This window comes from Lipotes vexillifer, unplaced genomic scaffold (assembly GCF_000442215.2).
Source record: "Lipotes vexillifer unplaced genomic scaffold, Lipotes_vexillifer_v1.1 scaffold102, whole genome shotgun sequence".
In the NCBI taxonomy this organism is placed as follows: domain Eukaryota; kingdom Metazoa; phylum Chordata; class Mammalia; order Artiodactyla; family Lipotidae; genus Lipotes; species Lipotes vexillifer.
Window position 1 is genome coordinate 5,980,044 of NW_006786541.1, and position 27,393 is coordinate 6,007,436.

Genomic DNA, 27,393 nt, shown 5'->3' on the forward strand with positions numbered 1-27,393 from the left:
AAAAAAAAAAAAAAAAAAAAGAACCAAGAAAAAACTATGATTACTCAGACTTAGATATTTGGCAGGTATTTTGTCAAAAAAAATTTTGTGAGCCTACTCCTGCAAGGCAAACAACTGACTATATTTGTGGACATTGTTAAAATTTGCATTTCCAGACAAAAATTAGAAATTTGGAGTGTTTATATTCACTTAACATCCTCCCAGTACTTCATGACATTTCTGTTGAGATTGGTGGTGATATTAACAAATGTGACTTTTCTGCTATACAATGAAGTGTGTCAATATTTGGAATATTTTGGCAAACCAATATTTTAAGAAACTACCACTTATCAAGTTTTTTAAATAATTAATTAATTTATTTTATTTTTGGCTGCTTTGGGTCTTTGTTGCTGTGTGCGGGCTTTCTCTAGTTGCAGTGAACGGGGGCTACTCTTCATTGCGGTGCGTGGGCTTCTCATTGCAGTGGCTTCTCTTGTTCCGGAGCACGGGCTCTAGGCACGCAGGCTTCAGTAGTTGTGGCACGCAGGCTCAGTAGTTGTGGCTCGTGGGCTCTAGAGCGCAGGCTCAGTAGTTGTGGCGCATGGGCTTAGTTGCTACGCGGCATGTGGGATTTTCCTGGACCAGGCTCGAACCTGTGTCCCCTGCATTGGCAGGCAGATTCTTAAACACTGCACCACCAGGGAAGCCCATACTTACCAAGTTTTGATGTAGTATTAAAGAAGACTGTTTGCAATTTTCTGAAAGGGCTACTGGAATAATCCTTTTCTTTTCTACTATATGTCTTTGTGAGGCCAAATTTTCTTCATATACTTCAACCAAATAACATATTATGACTGACTGAAAACAGAAGCAGATATTAGAATCCAGCTGTCCTCTATTAAGCCAGAGTTAAAGAGATTTGCAAAATCTAAAGTAGTGCCATTTCTTCTTACTAATATTTTTGTTTAGAAAATATAGTTGTCATAAAATTATGTACATTAATATGTAATGCATTTATTATTGTTACTTTTTAATTGTGGTAAAATCTACATAACATAAAATTTACCATTTTAACCATTTTTAGGTGTATAGTTAAGTGGCCTTAAGTACATTCACATTGTGTGCAACTGTCACCACCATTCTTTTCCAGAACTTCTTTTATCTTCCCAAACAGAAACTCTTTAACATTAAACAAAAGCTCTCCATTTGCCTCTCCCTCCAGCCCATGGCAATGGCCATTTGATATTCTGTCTCTATGAATCTGACTACTCTAGGTACCTCCTATACATGGAACAATATTTTTCCGTTTGAGAAGTCTAGGATGTCTAGGAGTGGTATGGCTGAATCTTTGTACCTTTTTATTTATTTTTAATAAATTTATTTTATTTATTTTTGGCTGTGTTGGGTCTTTGTTGCTGCACATGGGCTTTCTCTAGTTGCGGTGAGTGAGGGCTACTCTTTGTTGTGGTGTGTGGGCTTCTCACTGTGGTGGCTTCTCTTGTTGCGGAGCATGGGCTCTGGGCACACAGGCTTCAGTAGTTGTGGCACGCGGGCTCAGTAGTTGTGGCTTGCAGGCTCAGTAGTTGTGGCTCACGGGCTCTAGAGTGCAGGCTCAGTAGTTGTAGCGCACGGGCTTAGTTGCTCCGTAGCATGTGCGATCTTCCTGGACCAGGGATCGAACCTGTGTCTCCCGCATTGGCAGGCGGATTCTTAACCACTGCACCACCAGGGAAGTCCCTTTGTGCCTTTTTAAAATGGATGGGGCTTCCCTGGTGGCGCAGTGGTTGGGAGTCCGCCTGTCGATGCAGGGGAGGCGGGTTTGTGCCCCGGTCCGGGAGGATCCCGCTTGCTGTGGAGCGGCTGGGCCCGTGGGCCATGGCCACTGGACCTGCGCGTCCAGAGCCTGTGCTCCGCAGGGGGAGAGGCCGCGACAGTGGGAGGCCCGCATACAGCAAAAAAAAATAAAATAAAAAAAAAATAAAATGGATGGTGGAAGATATGAAATCTCTATTGTATTTAGGTCCCATTGGATACATTTCAAAGAATATCATGTAATAGATTTATTTTAAATGCTAATATTTACAGTATGTAGGATGTTTATCCTTTGCATTTGTTTAAACTTATGACAACAAATTTTAGATGTGAATTTAAACATGTGTGAGGGCATATATCATTTAAATACATTATTTTAGGAGGTAAATGAGCAAAATGTTTTGAAGATTACTAGACAGTAGACCCTTTAGGAGTTCAGAAGAAGTACAAGATGATTGAAGGTTGGGGAGGTTTCTTTCTCTGTCCCTCCTTTCCTCTCCCTTTGCTCTCTTCCTCCTTACTTTTCCTGTTATCTGACAAATATTTACTCAACGACTATTATATGCCAGGCACTCTGCTAGACATTGGGGATATGGCTGTGGACAAGACAGACAAGGATTTAACTCACAGTCTAGTGAGGGAAACAATCCACATGAAAACAAGCTACTGAAATGACTAAAAATTGTGTTAAATATCATGAAAGAAACAAATGACTCTTATGATAGGGGATAGTGGTGGCATTGGCTGTTATGTCAGGTGGTTATGTTGGCCTCATGCTGGAAGAGCTAACTGTGCCTGAGAGCCAAGGGAAGATCATTCCAGCAGAGCCTCATACATAGTAAGAGCATTAACAAGGCTTTGAAGAAGAAAAAGCTTGGAATGTTCCCAAAACTAAAAGCAGGCCACTGCGATGCAATTACTGTCAGACTTTGAGTCTTTATACAAAGAAGCTACATAGTTAACCCTTGAAGATGTCTGTACACAAATATATAGTTAATATAAACTATATAATAAAGTAATAATAAAATTTAGAAAACATACTGTTGGTCATCTTTGAGAAGTGATAGAAGTGAACAAGCCTCTACTTTCCCCTGAGGACAGAGACAAGGAAGGAAGGTTCAGGAAAAAACAAAAAGTTACTTTATCTTCATCAGTATCAGCACTGCTATCATCCAGGCAAGAGTCAGCCCATTGAGAAAAAGATTGTATTTTGTTAATTTTTTATCTCCAGTACCCAGCATTGTGCTTGATCTGAAGTATATGCTTAATTCATGTATGTTTTAAGGGAGGGAGAAACTGGAGCTAACATTTTTATTTAGTTCCAACTCCTGTACTAGAGCCAATTAAACAAAATTAAAAGACAAATAGAATCCAGGGGAAAAAAATGCAGCATCTGCAACAAACTACAGGTTGATGTGCTTAATACACTTTATAAATTGGCATATTGGTTAAGAGCATATTATGGAGTGAGAAAGATATACTGCAATGAAGGCAAATTAGGGATAGGGTGAGTGTTTAGTTGGCCAAGGGAAGTCAGAACTTAGAGAAAGAAAGAGAGACAGACAGACAGAGAATGAATGAATGAGAATGGGAATATGATGGATCTGTGATGTCTGTGAAGGTCATTCCTAATTTGGTGCCCCTAGAGCTGGCCTTCAGATGTTCCTTTACCATATTTGTTCTCTTTTTCTGATCTCATACTGAGGGTGAAAATATAAACGGAAGAGACATATCCCTTCCAAACTGTCCAGCCTCAGAGACAATGACAGAGGCCTGAGTAATCTGTGAATTGATAACTCCCTGAAGTGCATACTATCTCTTAAAAAACTTAGGGGTAACTTGTACTGACATACAAGTATATTGTGTGTATTTATTATAATAATTGTATTCATTACATAATACACTCCTCTTAATTTTGAGGAGGAAATGAACTGATTTTTGCACTATGTGATTTTTCCAGTTTCAACCAAGCTAACTTCTGACAAGTTAATTCGTTCAACAAGATTGGGTACCTTGTCGGTGCCTCGGGTACAGGGGTAGCAGATACAGTAGGGGTGAATAAAACAAATGAAGTCTGTGACTTTACAGAGCTTTATACTACATGGGAGTGAGGTAGGACAGGTAATAAAAAGATAAGAAAATAAATAGCATAATAGAATGAGACATAATGATAGCTTTGGGGAAGAAAAATAGAGCAAGGAAAGGAGCTCAGTTAATGTGTGATCAGTGTTGGGAGCAGCAAGGTGGGGCAAAGAGTGATGGGAGAGCTTGAGTCCAGCCAAGAACTCACTGCCATGAGGAACCTGACCATACCCATCCTTACAGTTCCCAGGCTGATTTTCACTTAATCAGTGTGAATTTGTCAGGGCAAGACCGGAAAATCAAATAATAATAGCTGGTGTAAGTGCCTGGAAATAAAAATGTCTCAAATGTCATCAGTTTCTACCTGTGCTTTCCAATTTGCTGACAAACCAACAGCTGAAGTTAAAAAATACAGTACCAGGGCTTCCCTGGTGGCACAGTGGTTGAGAGTCTGCCTGCCGATGCAGGGGACACGGGTTCGTGCCTCGGTCCGGGAAGATCCCACATGCTGCGGAGCGGCTGGGCCCGTGAGCCATGGCCCCTGAGCCTGCGCGTCCGGAGCCTGTGCTTCGCAACGGGAGAGGCCGCAACAGTGAGAGGCCCGCGTACCGGAAAAACAAAACAAACAAACAAACAAACAAAAGTACCAAATGGTTTATTGTAATAATGAGATGGTTGGTTTGAAGGAATACTTGTCTAATAAATAAGATTTGAAAAAAGCAACCCTCAGAGGACTAGAGCTAGTATTAGTGTTAAACTGGTTTTGTTTATACTGGTGCCCTTGAAAAGTTTCTTACCAACCATCTCAACCAATGAAAAACTAATACCAAAGCCAATGGTTAATTCTGTCTCCTAAGCTTACTCTTAGTTCATCCCAAAGCACTCTCTCCTCCCCATTCATCCCCTCCTCTTTCCTTTCCCGTTCTCCATTTTCTATCTAGATTTTATATAATCTTATCCAGAGCCATCATCATCTATATGCTGATGACTGTAATTTTATTCAACATTATTTTCTCTTCCTAGCCCTATGCTAGTATATCTAACTGTTTACTTGATTTCTCTTCTTGTATGGCTAATAAGTATTTCAAATTAAACATGGTTAAAATAGAAAACTTGGTTTCCATCTCATTTCTCCAATTCCCAAATATGGACTTCCCTAAATCTTTTCCATCTCAATAAATTATATCTCTGTCATGTATCCACTTTCTTGGTATAAATATCTTGATTTCTCACTTTAATTCATACCCCACATTCAGTCCATTAGGAAGTTTTATTGACCCTAACTCCAAATTATATTGGCAACCAGCCATTTCTCACCATCTATACTTCAATAGCCCTAGTTAAAAGGTGTCATTATATCTTGCCTAGTCTACTGGGAGAACATCCTAAGTGGTCTCCCTTCCCAGTGCATGTGAGCCAAGGCTGCTGGGCTTAGAGGGAGTTGAGGCCTTGTTGTGAGCATGAGGCTCAGAGTGCATGGTGTGTGCATTGGAAGGACAACGCTGAGGTGGTCACTAGACCTGAGCTGGGGTCTGCAAGGTTGCTGAGGGACTGTGGGCAGTTGGAGTAGAGCCTGAAGTCTCTCCCCACACATTTGCACCACTAATAGATGGTGCAGCAGGAACTAGAAAAAGCAGTATGCAACAATCAGGAACCAGGAAGAGAAGCTCACTTCCTCCTGCAGTGTCCCTCCTGTGCTGTCTATAGATAAAGTTTAACATGTGCTCATTGTAAGGGAGAAATGTTGCAGAGCACGTACTGAAGGGTGAATTTAGAGCTGAGAGGGAATAAATTGATAACTGGCACAAACTCTTTCAAAATAATAAATAAATCTTAGTTATCTTCACAAGTCATCGTAGTATAAGACTTATTATTACCTTCTTTCTGGGATTATTCATAGATTATTTGTGGAACTGGAAATTAAATCTAGAATGTTCAATTTCCATGTCTTTGTTCCCATTCTTATATGGAGTTTCTTCTTTGAACATCATTGATACAATTAATAACAAAAAAATCCAACAATATATGCCAGAAATGGAAAAACAGATGCCTAGGCACCAAGTATCTGGGTCCCTGAGGCCACATATAGCAAATGCTTGGGTGGAGGGCTGGACAAGGGCAGCAGTGCTTGATGGTTAGGTAATTAATGAAATGCTTTTTTCAAACTGATATTCTCCAAAGAATAAGAGTCTATATATTTTCCTGTGTGAATCCCTCTGTAAGAGCAGAACTAGGCTGTGAGCCCAGATTAGTTCATCACAATAGACACCTAGCAAAAAAGTCTCTAAGGGTTATGCTAGGGGAAGGTAAGGTTTGAGGGAAGATTTAGGACGGGGGTGTTTATTTGTGTCCCTCCAAAATTCACATACTGAAACCCTAACTCCTAGTGTGTCTGTATTTAGAGATGGGGCATCTAAGGAGGTAATTAAGGTTAAATGAGGTCGTAAGGGTGGGGTTCTGATCTGATAGGATTAGTGTCCATATAGAAGAGATACCAGAGAACTGCTCTCCACCCTCCACTACCATCCTCATGCACTCACCAAAGAGAGGCCATATGAGCACCCTGCAACCCAAGGGGAGAGCTCTCACCAGACATGAACCCTACTGGCATCTTGATTTCAGATTTCTAGTCTCCAGAACTGTGAGAAAATAAATTTCTGTTGTTTAAGCCACCCAGTCCATGGTATTTTGTGATGACAGCCCTATCAAACTCCTACAGGAGATAAGAGTAAAAGGCACTATCTGGAAAGGGCAAGCTGGGGGCGGGGGGTAGAGTGCCACAGACAGGCAAGGAGCAGCATGAGTTTTCCAGACACTTGTATATTTTGGGGGTAGGGGAAGAGACATGGTAAAAGAGGAGAGTGGAAGAATAGCAAAAAGAAATTCTTTAACTATGCTACCATTTTGCTTAAAACTGGCCTTTTTAACCAATGAAGGGAAGTGGGCTCAGGGTATCCCCAAAACATATTAACACCCTCTCATTTTTCTACTTGGCTTTAGAATTACTTTTTTTTTTACTTTCATCTGAATATAAGTCTATAGCAGTTTTCTTTTTTAAATAATTAATTAAATTTTTATTGTCATAGTTTAAATATTATATGTTTCAGGTGTACAACATAGTGACTCACAATTTTTAAGGGTTATACTCCATTTATAGTTATTATAAAATATTTGCTATGTTCCCTGTGCTATACAATATATCCTTACAGCTTATTTATTTTATACATAGTAGTTTATACCTCTTAATTCCCAGCCCTATCTTGACCCTCCCCCCTTCCTTTCCCCACTGGTAACCACTAGCTTGTTCTCTGTATCTGTGAGTCTGTTTCTTTTTTGTTATATTCACTAGTTAGTATTATTTTTTAGATTTATAGCAGTTTTAAAAGTAAGTATCATAAAGGCTTAACTCAGGAGAAGTCAAGAAACTAGTTGTCATTCCATGTAGAGGGCAAGCTCTAAGACCTACTTCCAACCATTAAGCTTCTCCTATATAGAAATGGAACCTCAACTGCCCCCTTGGCTCTCCTTAATAAAGAGGAAGGTGGAAGATCCTTTGCACTTGAAAGAACTTCTCTACAGAAAAACTCAACACAGGATGTAGAGATATCCATGAGACTGTGAATTAGGGATAAACTCTCAGTAGTATTCTGATATCAAACCAGCAGATGCTCAGTGAAGCACTGAATTATCAAATGTGGTATAAAGTAAATTAAGTGTTAAAAATAAGCTTTGTTTCAGACTCTTTTCTACAGTTGGTTTTCCCAGAGACATCTTCACTATCCCTCTTCATGAAACTGTGGCCAGTTCAGTAATGCATCCTTAAATTTATTTTCCCTCCTTTTCTGCCTCCTTTGCTTATTTCCTCACTCTTGATGTCCTCAGATTACAGACCTCTCAATGAAGTGCTAGTCCTAAAACTTGCTCAGACTCTGTTTCCTAGATGATCCAAGCTACGAAAGTAGCCAAAACAGTATCAAAATGAGTGCTTAAGATATTTCATAAATAAATTGAGTCAAAATTTGCTACAGATACAGAAATGTGAATAATTATCCTTTGGTAAAACTAAGAATTCTTGGCAATAAAAAGCCCTAAAATTGAGATTTAAAAAAAAGAAACAAAAAAGTTCAGCATTTATGGCACTGACATTTTTGGAGAATACTTCCTTTTGTAAAGAGTATTCATTATTTGGGATTTATCTGATATTTCCTTATGATTAGATTCAAATTATACATATCTGGCCAGAATATTACATAATGATATTTTGTCCTTCATAGGGTATTGTGTCTAGAGATACATGGTGTCCATAATATCACTGTGTTAGTGGTATTAACTTTGATCATCTGGTCAAGGTTATACTTTTTTAAAGTATGCTCTTAAATATCTCTATTTTTTCCATTTATAACCTTGTCATAACTTGACAGCACTACAACACTAGCAGGCTTTATTATTGCCTCATGTTCCACCCCATCACAACTACCACTAAAATGTGAGCACCACAGAGGTGAGGATTATTGCCTCTTTTATTCACTGATACAAATATTCCAAGCACATAGTACAGTGCCTAGCACATATTTACTGAATGAATGAGTAAAAAGATAATTCTGGTTAGTAAAAATGTCTAATAACACAATTTGTTATAAAAAAATTCTTTATGACAAAACATTATTACAGCCATGCTAATTCAGCAGTCCATGGTTATAGGATATAAGAACAGGCTGGAAAATATATGATTAAGGATAATTTAAGTCCTCCCTCCCCATTTTAGCCAATATATCAAAACTATCAGTTGCAAAACTGATTTAGGATGCATTGAAAATTCCCCTTATCACTCTCTGGAAGTAATACTAATAAAAATGATATGGCTAAAACATGAGTAGAAGGAGGAGGTATGAAAAGGAGAGAATGAATGTTACATGAACATATCTAGATATTACTCACCAGTGCTAAACTTGATCGTAGGAAGACAGGCCTCACTTTGCATAGTTCTGACACGCACGATTTCCTGTTACCATGGTTTAGTTAAATAACCCAGCCCTCCAACATCACAGTTCACATTTCAGTTACCATGGTTCAGTTCAGTCCAGTAATTGCATAAAGTACAAACTTTGTTGCTAGCTCTTCAGTCCACAAATCACTATGTAAATAACAGATGCACACCATGATCAGTGACCAATCACGCCACTTACTTCAGTCTGTCAGTGACTGGTCACTCTGCATCTGTTTTTCAGTTCACAGATAGAGAGAGCAAAAGTGTGTAGTTGTGTTACCATCTTGTCTCCAAGTGATAAATCCACATGACATTTTACAAAAATGGACAATCAGAAGAGAGAATTGGCCAACAGAGATGAAAGTACAGCAAATAACCCAAAGTGACATTGCTGGAAGTGAATTTTGTATCAAACATAAATGGAATTATAGAATAAATAGCTGACAGTGGGAATGTTGACACTGTCACCATTTGAGGGACTCTACATATGCTGCCAGAGGAACTTAGTGAAGGCACATTTATCAACATAAAGAAGGAAAGTAGTTGTGACAAAAAGGATGAAGATGTCCCAGAAGTAATACAGGCCAAACAACCTCCACGTTAAGGGAACTTTTGGAGATATTTCACAATATGAATGTGCAAAGGATAAAATGTTGGAAGTTGATCCAAACTTAGGAAGGAGTATGACAATTCACTAGGGCATACGAAAGATCTTTGCTCGCTATACAGTAAGTTGTCAGCAAGAAGAAGGCAAGCAGTGTTGAAAATACTCGATACATTTTTAACAAATAAAACACTTTAATTCTCAATGTTTCTAGTGCCTTAAATTCCAATATTCTAAGTAAATAATAGCTTTACTATTTTTTCTGTTCTCTGTACATGTATAACTGACAGTTTTAAAATTTCACAAAAATTTTAAAGCTCATGAAGCAATCATAATTTTTCCATTATTTAAATCACTTTGCATAATTTCATCTTGCATGCTCATTTTTTTGGTTTTGCATTGCCATGCAAAATAAAGATTGCCTTTATTGTATTCAAGGTAAAGTGCAAGTTAAATGCTCAGAAATGAAAAATAGAAAGTTCTTCCCATAGGCATGATCTGAAGAAAATTAAGAATGACTGACTGAAAATGATAAGCTGTAGACGTTAGCTTCCCACTTGGATCAATACTAAATCTATATCTCTAGCTTGGGTTTCCAAGTGTTTCTGGGTGTTCCACCAGCACCTCACGTATAACACATCCAAAGCTGAACTTCCTCTTAACCCTGCCACCTACCAAAAAAGCCCCAAGTAACTTGTTTTTCTGTAATGAAGTATCAGTCAGGATTAGTTTTGATGGCTAGTGACAGACCTGAAATAATTGTAGCTTAAATAAGATAAAGATTTATTTTTCTATCAAAATAACGCTTCAGAATTAGGCAACCCAGGACTAACATGGTGACTCACCAATTATCAGGAATCCATATTTTTCTTCTACAATCTTTATCACAAAGTGTCTATCTTCAAGTTATCTCATGGTTACAAAATGGCTGCTGGTGCTCCAAACAGGCAGAAAGAAGGAAGGTAAAGAAAAAGTGCTTGCCACCCTGCTGAGTCAGTGTACTTTAGAGAATATTCATGGATGCTCCCTGCTAAGATATCTGCTTATGTTTTGTATCATTATGTCTTATTAGACAAAATTTGTAGAGTGGCTATTAGATAAGCAGTTAGTGGTTTTTGTCAGGCACCATTAATGATTCAATCATTCACCTAGGCATCAAGCCAGAAACTGAGAGATTATCTGAAATTCTTCTATCTCTCCCATTGCCCATATCCATGGTTAGTTTATTATACTACCTAAATTTCTTTCAAATTTGAAACTCCACTTTTTTTTTAAAGCTCCATTGCCTAAAATAGTGCATGACACAAACTGCTGTGTTTATAAATGTTTGTGGAATGCTAATTCAGTGACTGCTTTTCATACAACTGGGGGAAGTTACCTCAGTGAACTTTAAATTGTGTCTCCAAATAATATTCAAAGAGTATTCCTATTATATTATAAAGTGTAATTCCTGGAGTTCTTTAAGTCACAAGGTAGTTTCCTATTCTCTAACACTAGTAGGATTTGAATTAGTTATTCAACTATAAAAATATAGAATGTGGGCAAACATACTCCCTTCTTTAGTATTTAATTTTTCTTAATTGTATTATTTTGTTAATAGCGGCTGTCTCTTGTACTCTCTCCTCTAAGAGACCTCTATGAGCTGTTCCTCAGCATGCCCACAGCACATGCATATACTCATACACACACACACACACACACACACACACACAGAGAGAGAGAGAGAGAGAGAGAGAGAGAGAGAGAGAGAGAGAGAGAGAGAGAGAGAGTGATGGCCTCAAAAGTCTTGTTCCTTAGCAAGCCAAATGTCAAACATCTCAGTGGCAGGTATGAAAAACAATAAGCCTGTCCCTGCTGAGCCACCTGCTGAATATTCCATGTGCCAGGTGCTAATTTTAGGAGAAAGAAAGGAAAATTTAAAAATGTATCTCTTTTCATTGCTTCGCAGAGCCTTCTTTCCTTTTCTCCTCAAGCAGCTGCAGCAAAAGCTTACATGAATGTAAAATGAAAGCAGTACTAGAAACAAGACATAATTTAAAAGAATTCACCAGATGACTTAAACAAATAAACCTATTGGGTTAACCTTATTGTTCTGGAGAGAATAAACAGTGTGACTGGCCTTGGATTGATGGAATTCACTGGAACAGAGCAGGGCTGACAAATTGGGATAAAATATTTGGCAATTGTTCTTTATCTTGGGACAAATGACCAACGTACTTTAAATTCATTTCCTGCATCTGGTGAGCGGATGGCCAGGTCTGCATCCTACCCCTTGTAGCCAAAGGGCATTTCTTGACATTGACAGGTTGGCCCCATTTGATTAGGTTTTCAACAAAACAATGTACATTGCAGATAATTTTCAAAATATTTTTGTTTCTCCAGTACCTGACATTCTGGTATAATTGAAGACCTCGGCAAGCTCTGAACATGCTTGGAAAATGGGTTGTTTTGACAAGCTAGAGAACAGACTATTTGTCAGCAATCTGCAGGCCAGAGCTTTAATAGTGGTCATATTGCAAATGCTATTTTATCTTCACCTATAAAATTTTCCTTTGTAGCTCTGAATATTTCAATTGCTCAAATAATTTATCTTAACACAGCAGCACTGGGAGGGGACAGTGGGAGCAAACACACAGAGATAATTGTTGCAATTTCTTATTATATTCGAAGTCATAATTTCATTGTTAGGTTTTCAGATTAAAATTTCCCACAAAGTTGAAATCATATCAAGACAAATATGATTCTATATACTAATAAATTGGATATGCAGAAATTCAAATATCCAGAAGTTATGAAACAAGGGATCAATTAGATATACAAAGGCTAATGACTTACATTAGAAATATCTTAGGCCTCGAGACACTGGTTCAATATGGCAGACTAGAAGGACGTGTGCTCACTCCCTCTTGTGAGAGCACCAGAATCACAACTAACTGCTGAACAATCATTGACAGGAATGCACTGGAACTCACCAAAAAAGATACCCCACATTTAAAGACAAAGGAGAAGCCACAATGAGATGGTAGGAGGGATGCAATCACAATAAAATCAAATCCCATAACTGCTGGGCGGGTGACTCACAAACTGGAGAACACTTATACTACAGAAGTCCACCCACTGGAGTGAAGGTTCTGAGCCCCACGACAAGCTTCCCAACCTGGGGCTCCAGCAACGGGAGGAGGATTCCTGGAGAATCAGATTTTGAAGACTAGCAGAATTTGATTGCAGGATTTCGACAGGACTTGGGGGAAACAGACTCCACTCTTGGAGGGCATACACAAAATAGTGTGCACATTGGGAACCAGGGGAAGGAGCAGTGACCCCGTAGGAGACTGAACCAGACCTACCCGCTAGTATTGGAGGGTCTCCTGCAGAGGTGGAGTGTGGCTGTGTCTCACTGTGAGAACAAGGACACTGGCAGCAGAAGGTCTGGGAAGTACTCCTTGGCGTGAGCTCTCCCAGAGTATGCTATTAGCCCCACCAAAGAGCTGGGTAGGCTCCAGTGTTGGGTCACATCAGGCAAAACAACCAACAGGGAGGGAACCCAGCCCCACCCATCAGCAAACAAGCAGATTAAAGTTTTACTGAGCTCTGCCTACTAGAGCAACAGCCAGCTCTACCCACCACTAGTCCCTCCCATCAGGAAACTTGCACAAGCCTATTAGATAGCCTCATCCACCAGAGGGCAGACAGCAGAAGCAAGAAGAACTACAATCCTGCAGCCTGTGGAACAAAAACCACATTCACAGAAAATAGACAAGATGAAAAGGCAGAGGGCTATGTACCAGATGAAGGAACAAGATAAATCCCCAGAAAAACAACTAAATGAAGTGGAGATAGGCAACCGTCCAGATTAGGAATTCAGAATAATGATAGTGAAGGTGATCCACCTCGGAAAAAGAATGGAGACAAAGATCAAGAAGATGCAAGAAATGTTTAACAAAGACCTAGAAGAATTAATGAACAAACAAACAGAGATGAACAATACAATAACTGAAATGAAAAATACACTAGAAGGAATCAATAGCAGAATAACTGAGGCAGAAGAACGGATAAGTGACCTGGAAGACAGAATGATGGAATTCACTGCCGGGGAACGGAATAAAGAGAAAAGAATGAAAAGAAATGAAGACAGCCTAAGAGACCTCTGGGACAACATTAAACGCAACAACATTTGCATTATAGGGGTCCCAGAAGGAGAAGAGAGAGAGAATGGACCCTAGAAAGTATTTGAAGAGATTATGGTCGAAAACTTCCCTAACATGGGAAAGGAAATAGCCACCCAACTGCTGGAAGCACAGAGAGTCCCAGGCAGGATAAACCCAAGGAGAAACATGCTGAGACACATAGTAATCAAATTGACAAAAATTAAAGTCAAAGAAAAATTATTGAAAGCAAAAAGGGAAAAACGACAAATAACATACAAGGGAACTCCCATAAGGTTAACAGCTGATTTCTCAGCAGAAACTCTACAAGCCAGAAGGGAGTGGCATGATATATTTAAAGTGATGAAAGGGAAGAAGTTACAAGCAAGATTACCTGGCAAGGATCTCATTCAGATTCGATGGAGAAATCAAAAGCTTTACAGACAAGCAAAAGGTAAGAGAATTCAGGACCACCAAACCAGCTCTGCAACAAATGCTAAAGGAACTTCTCTAAGTGGGAAATACAAGAGAAGAAAAGGACCTGCAATAACAAACCTATAACAATTAAGAAAATGGTAATAGGAACATATATATCAATAATTACCTTAAATGTGAATGGATTCAATGCTCCAACCAAAAGACACAGGCTTCCAGAATGGATACAAAAACAAGACCCATTTATATGCTGTCTACAAGAGACCCACATCAGACCTAGGGACACCTACAGACTGAAAGTGAGGGAATGGAAAAAGATATTCCATGCAAATGGAAATCAAAAGAAAGCTGGAGTAGCAATACTCATATCAGATAAAATAGACTTTAAAATAAAGAATGTTACAAGAGACAAGGAAGGGTACTACATAATGATCAAAGCATCAATCCAAGAAGAAGATACAACAATTATAAATATATATGCACCCAACATAGGAGCACCTCAATACATAAGACAACTACTAACAGCTATAAAAGAGGAAATCAACAGTAACACAATAATAGTGGGGAACTTTAACACCTCACTTACACCAATGGACAGATCATCCAAACAGAAAATTAATAAGGAAACAGAAGCTTTAAATGACACAGTAGACCAGATAGATTTAATTGATATTTATAGGACATTCCATTCAAAAACAGCAGATTACACTTTCTTCTCAAGTGTGCCCTGAACATTCTCCAGGATAGATCACATCTTGGGTCACAAATGAAGCCTCACTAAATTTAAGTAAATTGGAATCATATCAAGCATCTTTTCTGACCACAACACTATGAGATTAGAAATCAATAACAGGGAAAAAAATGTAAAAAACACAAACACATGGAGGCTAAACAATACGTTACTAAATAACCAAGAGATCACTGAAGAAATCAAAGAGGAAATCAAAAAATACCTAGAGAAAAATGACAATGAAAACACAATGATCCAAAACCTATGGGATGCAGCAAAAGCAGTTCTAAGAGGGAAGTTTACGGCAATACAAGCCTACCTCAAGAAACAAAAATCCCAAATAAACAATTTGTCCTTACACCTAAAGGAAGTAGAGAAAGAAGAAAAAACAAAACCCAAAGTTAGCAGAAGGAAAGAAATCATAAAGATCAGAGCAAAATAAATGAAATAGAAACAAACAAAACAACAGCAAAGATCAATAAAACTAAAAGCTGGTTCTTTGAGAAGATAAACAAAATTGATAAACCATTAGCCAGACTCATCAAGAAAAAGAGGGAGAAGACTCAAATCAATAAAATTAGAAATGGAAAAGGAGAAGTTACAACAGACACCACAGAAGTACAAAGCATCCTAAGAAACTACTATAAATAACTCTATGCCAGTAAAATGGACAACCTGGAAGAAATTGACAAATTCTTAGAAATGTATAACCTTCCAAGACTGAACTAGGTAGAAATAGAAAATATGAACAGACCGATCACAAGTAAAGAAATTGAAACTGTGATTAAAAATCTTCCAACAAACAAAAGTCCAGGACCAGATGGCTTCACAGGTGAATTCTATCAAACATTTAGAGAAGAGCTAACACCCATCCTTCTCAAACTCTTCCAAAAAATTGCAGAGAAAGGAACACTCCCAAACTCATTCTATGAGGGCACCATCACCCTGATACCAAAACCAGACAAAGGTACTACAAAAAAAGAAAATTACAGACCAATAACACTGATGAATATAGATGCAAAAATCCTCAACAAAATACTCGCAAACAGAATCCAACAACACATTAAAAGGATCATACACCATGATCAAGTGGGATTTATCCCAGGGATGCAGGGATTCTTCAGTATACGCAAATCAATCAATGTGATATACCATATTAACAAATTGAAGAATAAAAACCATATGATCATCTCAACAGATGCAGAAAAAGCTTTTGACAAAATTCAACACCGATTTATGATAAAAACTCTCCAGCAAAGGAGCATAGAGGGAAGCTACCTTAACATAATAAAGGCCATATACAACAAACCCACAGCAAACATCATTATCAATGGTAAAAAAAACTGAAAGCATTTCCTCTAAGATCAGGAACAAGACAAGGATGTCCACTCTCACCACTATTATTCAACAGAGATTTGGAGGTCCTAGTCACGGCAATCAGAGAAGAAATAGAAATAAAAGTAATCCAAATTGGAAAAGAAGAAGTGAAACTGTCACTGTTTGCAGATGACATGATACTATACATAGAGAATCCTAAACATGCCACCAGAAAACTACGAGAGCTAATCAATGAATTTCGTAAAGTTGCGGGATATAAAATTAATGCAGAGAAATCTCTTGCATTCCTATACACTAATGATGAAAAATCTGCAAGAGAAATTAAGGAAACACTCCCATTTACCATTGCAACATAAAGAATAAAATACCTAGGAATAAACCTACCTAGGGAGACAAAAGACCTGTATGCAGAAAACTATCACTGATGAGAGAAATTAAAGATGATACAAACAGATGGAGAGATATACCATGTTCTTGGATTGGAAGAATCAATATTGTAAAAATGACAATACTACCCAAAGCAATCTACAGATTCAATGCAATCCCTATCAAATTACCAATGGCATTTTTTACAGAACTAAAACAAAAAATCTTGAAATTTTTATGGAGACACAAAAAACTCCCAATAGCCAAAGCAGTCCTGAGGGAAAATAATGGAGTTGGAGGAATCAGACTTCCTGAATTCAGAATATACTACAAAGCTACAGTAATCAAGACAATATGATACTGGCACAAAAACAGAAATATAGATCAATGGAACAGGATAGAAAGCCTAGAGATAAACCCATGCACCTATGGTCAACTAATCTATGACAAAGGAGGCAAAGATACACAATGGAGAAAAGACAGTCTCTTCAATAAGTGGTTCTGGGAAAACTGGACAGCTACATGTAAAAGAATGAAATTAGAACACTCCCTAACACCATACACAAAAATAAGCTCAAAATGGATTAGAGACCTTAATGTAAGACTGGACACCATAAAACTCTTAGAGGAAAACATAGGAAGATCACTCTATGACATGTCACAGCAAGATCTTTTTTGATCCACCTCCTAGAGTAATGGAAATAAAAACAAAAATAAACAGATGGACCTAATGAAACTTAAAAGCTTTTGCAAAAGAAAGGAAACTACAAAAAGACGAAAAGACAACCCTCAGAATGGGAGAAAATATTTGCAAATAAATCAACGGACAAAGGATTAATCTCCAAAATATATAAACAGCTTATGCTACTCAATATTAAAGAAACAAATAACCCAATCCAAACATGGGCAGAACACCTAAATAGACATTTCTCCAAAGAAGACATACAGATGGTCAAGAAGCACATGAAAAGTGCTCAACATCACTAATTATTAGAGAACTGCAAACCAAAACTACAGTGAAGTTTCATCTCACACCAATTAGAATGGGCATCATCAGAAAATCTACAAACAACAAATGTTGGAGAGGGTGTGGAGAAAAGGGAACCCTCTTCCGCTGTTGGTGGGAATGTAAATTGCTACAGCCACTATGGAGAACAGTATAGCGGTTCCTTAGAAAACTAAAAAAAGAACCACCATATGACCCAGCAATCCCACTACTGGGCATATACCCTGAGAAAAGCATAATTCAAAAAGACACATGTACCCCAATGTTCATTGCCACACTATTTACAATAGCCAGGTCATGGAAACAACCTAAATTCCCATCGACAGATGAATGGATAAAGAAGATGTGGTACATATATACAGTGGAATATTACTCAGCCATAAAAAGGAACAAAATTGGGTCCTCTGTAGAGATGTGGATGGACATAGAGACTGTCATGCAGAGTGAAGTAAGTCAGAAAGAGAAAAACAGATATCATATATTGACACATATATGTGGAACCTAGAAAAATGGTACAGATGAACCAGTTTGCAGGGCAGAAATTGAGACACAGATGTAGACAACAAATGTATGGACAGCCAGGGGGGAAGGTGGCTGGGGGTGGTGGTGGTGTGATGAATTGGGAGATTGGGATTGACATATATGCACTAATATGTATAAAATGGATAACTAGTGAGAACCTGCCTTATAAAAAAATAAATAAAATAAAATACAAAAATTCCAAAAAAAAAGAAAAATATCTTAGGCCTCTTTTGCTCTGTATTACTAACTGTGTGCCACCGCCAACTCTCATTTCCTTTAGTTTAGAGGCTCTTGTGACTGTTTCTCTATATGTGACTGCTCCTCTTTTTTTAAAAAGTCGGTGCTTCTCTGATGTTTCCCCATCTCCTCCTAACATTTCTATTTATTCATTCTGAAAGCCAGACATTTTCACAAAATGCTAGTTAATCAATTAAAAATTATTGTTTATTCCTTTAGTATTTGTGCTAACTATAAATGTACCCTAGGCATTTTCAATTTCAATTTGGGGGCTTATTTTGGAGAACAATTGTTATTTTTTCAGAATTATATTTGGATCTTATTTTTTTTCTTTATTTTTCAATCTGTTTTTATGATTGAAGACAGAAGGTCTTCTTTTTATTTTTTAATTAATTAATTAATTTATTTATTTTGGTTGTGCCAGGTCTTGGTTGAGGCAAGGGGGCTCCCTAGTTGCAGTTCACGAGGTCCTTAGCTGCAGCATGTAGGCTTCTTAGTTGCGGCTCCAGGGCTTCTTAGTTGTAGCATGAGAACTCTTAGTTGCAGCATGCATGTGGGATCTAGTTCCCTGACCAGGGATCGAACCCCAGCCCCCTGCATTGGGAGCACCGAGTCCTATCCACTGTGCCACCAGGGAAGTCCCCAGTAGGTCTTCTTAAAGGACTGCTTTTCCCCATAAAAATATTTATTTTAGCAAGAGCAAATACAGATTTAAATGAGAGGAGCCTCTAGTTGACCTTCAACTGATAGTCACAATTTTGCAAAGCAAAGGAGCCAATCAGCTCTCACTCTTCCACCTCACATCTTCCCCACTTACTGCTGTGTGCTGTTGGGCTAGTTATTTAACGTCTCTGGGCCTCAATTCCTTTATCTGTGGAAAGTGGAAGGTACTTTATGTGGAAAGTAATAGTACCTACTCCTACAGTAGTTGTGAGGATTAAAAGAGTTAATGTGTTCAAAATGCTATGAACCATACCTAGCACATAATAAATGTTCAAAAATTTTAGCTATTGTTATTTTATCACTATTACCTCTATATAGATACTTTTTTCTATTCTTTCTACTTTTCTTTCTCCTTCCCCTTTCCTCTTGTGAGGGAACAAGTTATTTCCAACCATGCTAGGAGACTAAGAAGTGTGATCTGGAGCTGTAGTTACAGTCTAGTTCTTTTTATAAAACAAGATGTTTAAATCCCAAAGAAAAGGAAGTCCACCAAGACTGCCATATTGCACAACTCTAGGAGGCGCCATCCACCTTGTAGTCAGAGTAACTGCTATCCCCCAAATTATGCAGTTGATGATCCATGCAGCCATACATGGTGGTTCTGAAGCCCACCATTCAGTCACTTTAACTTTTTTACTTTTCCTCAGTTTTTGTATTGTTTTCTTTTTCATATATATGTAAGTATGTATACTCACTAGATGACATAAACACATTAAAGCTTTACACATTGGTTCCCCTATATGCCTTTTTTTTCCTTTCCAAAGGTTTGATATTGAAATGGGAGTTGTATGTGTTTGTGTGCATAGAAGCTTATACTCACACCTATGTGAAGTATTAACAGTCATAAAAATATAAGTAATAATATAAAGAATAAATTATATTTACTAGGATTGAAAATGCTCATAATTTATAAATAGGATTGCTTTTTCTTACTTTTATGAGATGATTACAGCTGGATCAAATCAAAGGATTTGAATAGAACCAAAACAATAAATTAATTGACCACTAAGTGATAAGGGCCCTTAGTAGATTTCCTACCACTAAATCACAAACATGGGCAAGCTGGGATAAGCCTGACTCACCAAATCTTTCAATGATGTAAACATCCGCTTTCTGTTATGTCTGTAGATGCTGCCAGTGGTTTGAATCAGTATAACATTTTTTATTATTATAAATAAAATGCTTAATTTAGTTATTTCTTTGGAAGATATGAGGAAACATTGTTCTCTGATGAACTACTTCAAGAAATATCCTTTGAATTTTGAATACTGTGACAGTTTTATTTCAATACAATTTATGACCAGTAATAGAACTACGTACAGGTGGTATTGGATTTCTCTGCGTGCCTTACCGCCATTTAAACATCACAGATGTTTCCTTTATTCGTAATGAGTTAATCCCACTGCCATTCATGCACAAGGAAGGAAGGAGAAGCACTCAAAGGTCTACGTAGCTAGAGGGAGTAGAAGAAGCAAAAAGCCTAGCTAACCTACAGATTTGCTAGTTCACCCTTGAATAATTGAAAGTTTGTTGTATTTGCATTAAAAAGTGTGAATCAGGAACACTGAAGTTCAACATATTCTGTGCTAAAATTGAAACAGTACTCGGATGGACTGAACGATGTTTTATGATGCGCTTTTTTTCAGGCTTTGGTATAGAATTTCCCTACTTATGGAGGACTAGCAACTGAAAATAAATTAAAACTGTAACCTTACCTCTAGAGATGAATATTCTGCATGCAACGATCTCTTCCTTCTCAAAATTACCGTTCAGTTCACTTCAACAATCATCTATTGAGCATTATACTATTCTATCTCTGAGAATTTAAAGACAAATAAAACATGGTCCCTGTTCTTAATTAGTTTCCTCTCAATTCAAAGAAATGAAAGGTAGTCAGGGGATTGAGATATGGGTGGAGGAAGCCTGGAGTATGGTGTGGAAGGGTGTAGGGGGAATATTTGGGTCTTATTCTTTATAGTACACCTTTTAATAATCATTGACAAATTGTTCTCCTGACCAGATTGCCTCCCTATTTTTTTGCCAGCTCTTAGTATTGCCAGTCTTTCTTGGTTTTATTTATAATAAGATATTAATCTAATAAATATATATGGTGAATTTTTTCATACAAGTAACTTTCTGGGTGCTGCCAGTGGCGCAAAGTGATTGTCCTCCAGCAGCTCGCAATATATTGATTGAAAAGAAGGTCACACAAACAGCTAACTTCAAAAGAAGTCAAATGATGGTTAATGTAATCATAGAATTATGGATAGCATACGATTGGAAGACTGTGAAGTCAGGGTTCAGCATAGAGAATCAAGTTCTCAATCAGTATTATACCACTGGTAAGCAGCAGAGCTGGGATTTGAGATCAAGTTTTTCTGTCTCCAAGACCAGAGTTCTTCTTACTTTAAAACTGCAACGCATAAAATTGTAAATATCAGGGCCTATCACAGGAATACACAGTGTTAAAATTCTTTTCAGTATTTCATGTGAAACTTCTACTAATTATTATAATTTTAATCAATTGGATGTCCTTCAGAGCCTTTTTTCATACTTTGATTTGCAAATAAGCAGGGGAAAATTCATTGATTTTTTTATAATACAGTGGAAAAAACGAAGAATACTGAAGTATATTGTTACTTAGGTTCTCTGAGCTTCAATTTTCTCATCTATAATAACCTTGCAGTGTAGTGGTAGAGATTAAATGAAATAGTTAATGTAAGGTCCATGGCATAGCATTTGTCACTGTGTGGCCACTCCAGAAAGGTGAGTCATCTTCCCTTGAGTTAAGAGAAAATATACCTTTAAGTCAATCTGAGAAGATATGTTAGAGTTGGCAAGGACTGAGGGAATATCTTGTTTAGTTCCCCTGTTGCCCAGAGTTGAGCATGGAAACCCAAGTACACTGATATGTTTCTCTCAAGGTTGTAGAGACAGATGTAAACAGAATAAGTTTTATCATGTTTCAGTTACCCTTCTGTGCCTACAGACGGGACACCCCACTTCTAAGAGCACACTGGAGAACTGGCCTGGATTTGGGGGACTATTGTCAACCTTTCATAGGATCAATAATAAGACTGTGGGAAAATAATTTGTTTCTTTAATCATTAATGATGTTGAACAAATTTTTAAATTTATTTTTCCCCAGCTTTATTGACGTATAATTGACATATATGACTGATATAATTGTGTAAGTTTAATATGTACAATGTAATGATTTTATATATGTATATATGGCAAAGTGATTACCACAATAAAGTTAGTTAATATATCACCTCACATAGTTATAATTTGTTTTGTGGTGAGAACTTTAAAAATCTACTCTTTTAGTAACTTTCAAATATACAATACAGTATTGTTAACTGTAGTCACCACACTGTACATTACATGTCAGAACTTACTTCTCTTGTAACTGGAAGTTTGTATCCTTTGACCGCCTTCACCCATTTACCCTACTCTTGCCCCCACCTCCGGCCTTGACCTGGCAACCACTAATCCATTTTTTGTTTATGTGCCCTTTGAAATTCTCTCCATTCAAGATAATTTTCTTTTCTCCAATGTCCTTTCCTCATTTGTTGAAAGCAGTGTCTTTTCTCCAGTGAATTAACTTTGCCCTTTGTAAAAAATCAGTTGTCCATATATGTATGTATGATTCTATTTCTGGACTCTGTTATGTTCCAATGATTTCTTTGTCATCTTTACACCAATACCACACTATATTTATTACTGTAGAGCTATAATAACTGTTGAAGTCATGTAGTATTAGCTCCCCAAATTTGTTCTTTTTCAAAATTGTTTTGGCTATTGTAGGTCTTTTGCACTTCATATGAATTTTATAATTAACCTTTCAAGTTCTACCAAAAAAAAAAAAAGCCTACTAGTATTTCATTGACTCTGTATAGCTCAAATTTGGGAGAATTTTCATCTTCATAATATTAAGGCTTCTGAAACATGAAAAAAGTATAAATCTTCATTTATTCATATTTTCTTTAATTAGTCTCAGCAATGTTTTGAAGTTTCCAGTGACAAATCTCTCATATCTTTTGTCAGATTTATCCCTAGATGTTTCATATTTTTGATGTTATAAATGTTATTATTTTTCCAATTGTTCATTAATGGTATATAGATATACAATTGATTTTTATATATTAATCTTGTATCCTGAAAGTTTGCTAATCACAAACTCACTTATTAGTTTTAGCATCATTTTTCTTTAGGGTTTTCTACATAGACAATCATGTCATGCAAATAATGAGTTTTAATTCTTCCTCTCCAATTTGGGTGGCATTACTGTCTTTTTCTTGCCTTGTTGCATTGGCTAAAATCCCCAATAAAATGTTTAATAGAGAGGCTGAGAGCAGTCATCCTTGTCTTCTTCCCAATCTTAGGGGAAAACATTCTGTTTGTACCTTTAAGTATGATGCTAACTGTAGATTTTTTTTGTAGATGCCCTTTATAGGTCCATGAAGTTTCCTTTTATTCCTAGTTTGCTGAGAGTTTTTATTAGGACTGGATGTTGGATTTTTTTCAAAGGCATTATCTGTGTCTGTTGAAATGATTGTATGGTTTTCTTTTAAGATTGTGTTAATATGGTGAAGTATATCAATTGATTTTCAGATGTAAAACAACCTTGCATTCCTGGGATAAACCCAACTTGGTCATGATGTTTTATCCTTTGTATATATTTTTGGAGTCAATTTGCTAAATTTTGTGTAGAATTTTGCATTTCTGAGGGATATTGATTTCATGAGGGATATTGATTTGTAGTTTTCATTTTTCATAATGTCTTTGTCTGGTGGTACTTAGAATAAGTTGAAAAGTTTTCCTCTTCTTCAATTTTTTGGGAAGAGTTTGTATAGAATTAGTATTATTTCTTCCTTAAATGCTTCATAGAATTCACCAGTAAAGCCATTTGGATCTGAAAGGGAAGATTTTTGGGAAGGATTTAACCAAAAATTCAGTTTCTTTAATAGGTAATTGTATATTTAGGTTGTCTACTCCTTGAGTGAGGCTTGGTAGTTTGTATCTTTCATGGGTTTGTCCGTTTCATTTAAATTGTCAAATTTGTTGGCTTTAAGTTATTCATAATGTTCCCTTATCCGTTTGGAATCGTGGAATCTATACTGATGTCATCTTCTTATTCCTGATATTGATGATTTGTATCTTTTTTCCCTGATCAGGTTAGAGATTTATCAATTTTGTTAATTTTTCAAAGCACTAGCCTGTAGTTTCACTGATTTTGTTTATGGTTTCTCTGGTTTTTATTTCTTTGATTTCTGCTCTTATCCTTTCTCTTGTTTATTTTGGGTTTAACTTGCCCATTTTTTCTAGTTTCTTGAGGTAAAAGCTGAAATCATTGATTTGAGATCTTCTTTTCTAATAACTTTAGTGCTATAAATTTCTCCCAAGTGCTGCATTAGTAAATATTACAGAGTTTTATATGCTTGTTTTCACTTTTATTCAGCACAAAATAATTTGTATTTTTCTTGGGATTACTGCTTTAACCCATGTGTTACTTGTATGTGTTTTATTTGGTGTCCAAATATTTGGAGATTTTCCAGAGATCTTCCGTTATTGATTTCTGATTTAATTTCTCTGTGATCTAAGAACATACTATATATGACTTGAATATTGTTGTATTTATTGAAACTTGCTTTATGGCACAGAATATGGTCTACCTTGGTAAAATATTCCATATGCCCTTGAAAAGAATGTGTATTCTTCTGTTGTTGGATAGTTTTCTTTATATGTCAATTAGGTCAACTTAGTTGATAGTGTTTGTAAAATCTACCATATCGTTACTGATTTTCTGCTATTAATTATTGAAAAAGCGTTATTGAAGTCATTTAGTAGAATTGTGGATTTTCTATTTCTCCTTGTAATTCTATTAATTTTTGCTTCGTGTATTTTAAAGCTCTCTTATTAGATGAATAAATGTCTTTAGATTGTTATATTCTCTTGCTTAATTTACCCCTTTATCATTAAAAAAGTTGACCTTTTAAAATCTCTGGTAACATTCTTTGCTCTAAAATCTACTTTGCTAATAATTAATATTAATCTTTCTTTTAATTAATATTAACATGATATTTTTTTCTATTCTTTTACTTTTAACCTATTGATGTTTTATCTTTAAAGTATATTTCTTATAGACAGCATGTAATTATCTTGCTTTTTTTAGCCAATCTGACAAGTTCTGTCTTTTGATTGGGTGTGTTTAGACCATTGATATTTAGTATTATCTTAGGCTATAACTCTTTTTGTGTGTGTGTGTGTGTGATTTTAATACTTAGGGTTTAGAGACTTCCCTAGTGGTGCAGTGGTTAAGAATCTGCCTGACAATGCAAGGGACATGGGTTCGAGCCCTGGTCCGGGAGATCACATGCTGTGGAGCAACTAAGCCTGTGTGCCACAACTACTGAGCCTGCACTCTAGAGCCTGTGAGCCACAACTACTGAGCCTGTGAGCCACAACTACTGAAGCCCACATGCCTAGAGCCCATGCTCCGCAACAAGAGAAGCCACTTCAATGAGAAGTCCACTCACTGCAATGAAGAGTAGCCCCCACTCCCCACAACTAGATAAAGCCCATGCACAGCAACAAAGACCCAATGCAGCCAAAAATAAATTAATTTAAAAATTAAAAAAAAAATCTTAGGGTTTACAGCATACATTTTAAATTCTTTCAATTACTTTAAAGGGATATTATGCCACCTCATGTGTAGTATAAGAACCTGTGTATATTAATGTTGTTGCCATACTTTTACATATATTACAAATCCCACAATACATTGTTATTATTTTTGTTTAAATAATTAACTTTTAAAGGGATTTATATTTTAAATTCTTACATATTTATCCAAGGAGTTATGATTTCCATTGCTCTGCATTTCTTTGTGTAGATCTGTATTTCCATTTGGTATTATTTTTCTTCTGCCTTAAGGACCTCCTTTAACATTCCTTGTAGTGCAGGTCTACTCATGAAGAATGTTTTAGGGTTTTGTACATCTGAAAAAGTATGTATTTAGCCTTTGGTTTTGAAAAATATTTTTGTTAGGTATAGAATTCTAGGTTGGCAGTTTTTTCTTTTACTACTTTAACAATGTCGCATCACTGTCTTTTCTATTGCATTGTGTCTGGGAAAAAACCCTGCTATATTCCTTGTCTATATTCCTTTCTACATAATGTGTCCTTTTTCCACTCTGGCTACTTTTTATATTTTCTCTTTTTCACTGTTTTTGAGCAATTTGATTATAATGTGCCTTGGTGTAGTTTTTCTCATGTTTCTTATATTGGGGTTGGTTAGGCTTCTTGAATATGCAGGTTTATAATTTTCATCAAGTTTGAAAATTTTTAGACTTTTATTTCTTCAAATATTTTCCTGTCTCCCTCTCTCTTTCCTCTCTTTTGAGGACTCCAATTACACATATATTAGGCTCTTGAAGTTATTCTGTGGATGATTTATGCTCTGCTCATTTTATTTATTTTTTCTGCTCATTTTAAAAACTATCTTTTTATGTTTAGTTTTGGGTGGTTTCTGTTGTATATGCTCAAGCTCATTATTTTTTCTTCTACCACACCAAATCTGCTGTTAATACCATCCAATATATTTTTCATTTCATCCATTCTAGTTTTTTTCTCTAAAAGTTTTAGTAGATCTTTTTCATGTCTTCCATGTCTTTACTGAAAATTGAACATGTGGCATACAGTTTTAATGTATTTGTCTACTAATTCTTTCATCTTTGTGAATTCTGGGTTGGTTTTTATTGACTGGGTTTTTTCATCATTATGGACCATTTTCTCCCCCTGCTATTTTGCATGTCTGACAAAGTTTTGTTTTTTTTGTTTTGTTTTGTTTTTGCAGTATGCGGGCCTCTCACTGTTGTGGCCTCTCCCGTTGCGGAGCACAGGCTCCGCGGCCATGGCTCACGGGCCCAGCCGCTCCGTGGCATGTGGAATATTCCCTGACCGGGGCGCGAACCCATGTCCCCTGCATCAGCAGGCAGACTCTCAACCACTGCGCCACCAGGGAAGCCCTCTGACAAGTTTTGATTGGAGTCTGGACATTGTGAATTTTACTATATTGGATTCTGGGTATTTTTGTATTCCTATGAATATTCTTGAATTTTGTCCTTGGACACAGTTAAGTTACTGTGAGATAGTTTGATCCTTTCTAGTCTTGATTTTAAGATTTGTTAGGCAGGATTGAAGTAAGGCTTAATTTGTAACTAACTATTCCCTACTTTAGAGGCATGATCCTTCTGTGTACTCTACCCAATGCCAGTGATTCATTAAGTTTTCCAGTATGGCTCATGGGATGCTCTTTTGTGTCTGTCTTTCTTTAGTCAACATTATGTCTGTAAGGTTTTATCCATATTGTTTCATGTATCAGTTATTTGTTGTTTATTTATTGATGTTTAGCATTCCAGTG